The following is a 4420-nucleotide window of genomic DNA, read 5'->3' as shown; positions in this document are numbered from 1 at the left end:
AGAATTTAAGTTGTCACAATTCGCCGACGATACTGAATTATTTCAAATAGGAGATATGGAGACGTTTGAGGAAACAATGAACATATTAAACGATTTTGGAAATAAATCGGAGTTAAGAATGAATATTGACGAAACAGCAATTGTTTGGTTTTGTAATATACATAGTGATGTAAGGTATATGCCACACCTTGATTTTGAATGAAACCCCCAAAAGTTTAAAGTATTGGGTATTTGGTTTACGAGTGATTTAAAGAACTGTGTACAAATGAATTTTGATATACAATTTCAAGCAGTAAAACGATTATTTTTGATTTGGTCTAAGAGATTGATAACCCCTATATAGGTAGAATAGCAGTTTTGAAATTCTTAATATTGTCCAAGCTTGTATATTTGTGGATGTTGTTGCCAAACCCTCCAGACAAGTTTATAAATGATTTACAGACTAGGATTTTCGACTTTGTGTGGAATCAAAAACGTGATGGGATAAGTAGAAATGCTGTAGTTAAAAGTGTTAAGGATGGTGGCCTTGATGTTCCTCACGTTAAGACTTATATGTCAGCCCTTAAATTGACTTGGATACAAAAGTTGAGGTTTACGGTCCACAAATGAAAAGTTATAACAACTGTTTGATATCCTGATGTGGACAACATTGGTGTGTGTGGTCCTAGTCTGTATAGTGGTAAACAACATTGAAATAGTTTTTGGAAGGACGTGTTTAACTTTAATGTTTAAGAACAGTTTCGATATAAAAATAGATTTAGAAACCTCCAAAGAAATATTAGCAGAACCACTTTTTTTTAATAATAATATAAAGATTGGGAAAAAGACTTGGTTTTTTTCAGAATAGGTTTGATAATAACAATTATTTCATTGGTCAGTTGGTTAATGACGATGGACGTTTCTATACCTATAACGAGTTTTGTGAAAAGTATCAAATCAGAACGATTTTTTGAGTTATTTAGGATGTGTGTGAGCAATTAAAAAATATATAAGAACGTTTGATATTGTATTGGAGAATAACAGTATGATTGATGGTATTAAATCCGTGTCAGTCATTCATTCCCAAATGAAAGGAGCAAAATTGTATTATGAAAAATTATTACAGGATGGAAAGCGTCCAAATGGTCCAAATTGTACAAAATGGGAAGATAGTTTAGAAGGCGATGTTGATTGGAAATGATAATAATAATAAATAATAAAGTGTATTTATATTGCGCCTATCCCTCACAAAAAACAAAAATATTTGGCTCTAAGCGCATTACAACATGTGTAGGGACTTGGTACAATCAAGTCTGACAAATACAATAACACAATATACAGTCGGTCTCTTGGGTAAAACTGGGAAAAGCAGCTTCGACATTTAAACACTGCTACTAGAAGATCCTCTAACAATGCATACTGCTTTACAATATGCATTTATGTATAAATATAGTTAAAGAACATCGAGTTAATAGGAATTAGAAAAGGTTCTTATAATAAAACTATCTAGCGAACGACGAAGAAGAAGAAGAATAAAACTATCAATGTCAATGTATAACAAGTCATTCAACGTAAATGGCCAAAGAACAACACCAAAGCAATTATGATAAAACAGTTATACTCAATGGCTAATAACGAGGCAGAACTAAATGGTATCGACACAAGATTAAAACAAAACATATTCCTGGAGACACATTTATACATGTATCAAATAATCAATATACAAAATACAGCCCTCGCACACTCGCACACACACGCCAAGGCACGTGTAGTCGCACTCATACACCGCGACAGCTATCGCGCGCACGTACAAGGGAAAATTAGACCCGCACGCCGATTTCAAACACGGAAATAAACAAAGAAACAGGCACATGAAATAGCAACCCGCCCCCAGCCGGCCCACAGCGCGCTACGATGGCAAGTGACCCCTCTCCTCAATGTGGCAGATACTGAACAGGCTAGGGGTTGAAGTATTTCCGGAAGAGGTGTGTTTTTAGTTTAGAGAGGACTTGAAGGAAAGGAGAGAGGTAGAAAGGCGGACAGACATGATGTTTTAAGTATGTAAAGAACATATCTGAAGTGAAATTTAAATGGTTTCAAATACGAGTATTGCATAGGATTTTGGCAACAAATGTGATATTAAAACAAATGGGAGTAGTTGAAGACGTGATGTGTCATTTATGCAGAGACGAGAGGGATAGTATTCAACATTGTTTATGGGCGTGTCAGTATATACAGTCATTTTGGAATGATCTGTTAAATTATGTTAAAAATGAATGTCACAATGTTGAGAACATTTCCTTTAATGAAAAGTTTATTTTGTTTGGTATTGATCAATATTCTAAAAGTAGTACAGTGTTTGATTTTATAATATTAAATGCCAAATGTGTTATTTACAAGTGTAAGTATGTAACAGTTGTTCCTACACTGGTTGCATTTAAATGAGATCTGAGAAAAATATATTTGGTTTTTGTCTTTTATGTTTGAAGATGCATATAGCATAGTCGTGTATGCCTGATGGTATTTGATGTTGATGTCTGATGTTGTTGTCATGTCATATATGTACCAAAAAGAAATAAAACCATGTTTAAAAAAAATCAAAATGTACACTGAAAAAGTTGTTTTTGGTTGTGGACTTACTTGTTCATATCTACTTATCTAAGCACTCTAAAAAGTCGAAATTAACACAACAGATGCGCATTGATTTCTACTTTTTTTATGAACGAGAAATATCTTCTTTTTTTTTAAATGGACTTACTCGGTTTTGTCAGTACATGGCAGAAATACATCCATCTATCCAGAACAAGTTGGGTTTGTTCTATACCTTGCGTATTTCTTGTATTATGTCATTCCGATAGATGCAATTAAAGTGTCGATCGCATGAGCGGTTGAGAACGGAAGGTTTCTTTTGCGTCAATGTTTAATATACAATTGGAACAAATGTTGTGGACATTTGTTTGACCAACAATGAACATTGACATTTGATGTACAGCACCTCAGGTTGTTATTCGTTTATTGTCACCTTTGAATATGTATGAGCTGTTGAAATGTGTGCGTGTGAGCTATGCAGGGGTGTAGCAATACTATTATAATAATTTACATTCAAATATGCGTGTGTGCCATGCTCAGAAGAGAGTTCAGCAACATCTTCAAAAACACAAGATACAAAAAACGTCACATACAGCAATGCATGTCAATAACCATAACCATATCATTAGTGTATAACATTATCATCAAGATTTACAAGTTCAACATTTCTTTCAATTGGTAAACCACACACACAACCTGATCCATTCACACGCACACCCACCCACACATACTCGCACACCTGCATTACAAGACACATATACACACCAACTCCAAAAACTCACTCTAACCCCCAACCCCTACGACATACACACACACCCCATACCGTCTATAGTCACTGTCAGTTCAAATCAATATTTACATTTTTGCTACCAGAACATTTTGCTCCTGCAGCGCCTAAAAACAAATTGGCAAATAATATGTAGCCGTATTGTGTCTTCATCATCATCATCATCATCATCATCATCATCATCATCATCATCATCATCATCATCATCATCATCATCATCAATCCCCTGACTGGGACAGTCGTCGGGGAGACATGAGAGATGAGGAGGCAGAGACCCTTCTCCGGGGATTTCTGTCGGGGGCTGTCACCAGTAGGTCGGGGAAGTTCAGCTGAGTCCAATCCTTACTGTTGTCTGACCAACTCTTTTGTTGTCTTCCTTGTCTGCGTCCTACCTCGACAGTGCCCTGCAGTATTGTTTTGGAGAGGCTGTCGTGCCTTGTGACATGGCCGAACCACATCAGTTTCCGACGCTTGACGGTTGCCAGCAGGGGTTCTTGGGGGCACGCGATGCTCTTGGCCAGGTTTCGAACGTAGTCGTTGGTCTTGTGCTCTGTGTGGTGTATTCGGAGCAGTTTCCTCAGGCTCTTGGTCTCAAATACCTAGATTCTACGTTGGTCCTCGGCCATCAGTGTTCAAGTCTCGCAGCCGTAGAGTAAGATGGAGATGACTAGCGACTTGAAGAGCTTTCATTTTGTTTGGAAACTGATGTTGCTTTCCCACACCCTGTTTAATCTGGCCATCGCTGCTGTGGCTGTGGCGATCCGTGTACGGATCTCTGCCGTGCAGGTGCGGACTTTCGACAGGGTGGCTCCCAGATACACTGAGCACAAAAAAGTTAAGGATATTGTTTTCAGTGGTATACCCCAGATGTTAAACAGCAGTGTTTCGGTCCGAAATATACGTGTATTTGAAGATCAGTCTTTCTTCTGCTCAAAAATGTACAAAATGTAAAATATCATTTAGTTTAAGTCACCGTTTCGACAGTTGAAAGTAAATCATGCCGTCAAAAAACGCCATGTTTGAGGGTAGGCGTGGTCACGGACCTGTGACGTCATACCCAAATAT

This window comes from Littorina saxatilis, unplaced genomic scaffold, assembly GCF_037325665.1.
Source record: "Littorina saxatilis isolate snail1 unplaced genomic scaffold, US_GU_Lsax_2.0 scaffold_753, whole genome shotgun sequence".
Lineage (NCBI taxonomy): Eukaryota > Metazoa > Mollusca > Gastropoda > Littorinimorpha > Littorinidae > Littorina > Littorina saxatilis.
Note: the sequence above shows the minus strand (reverse complement) of the source record.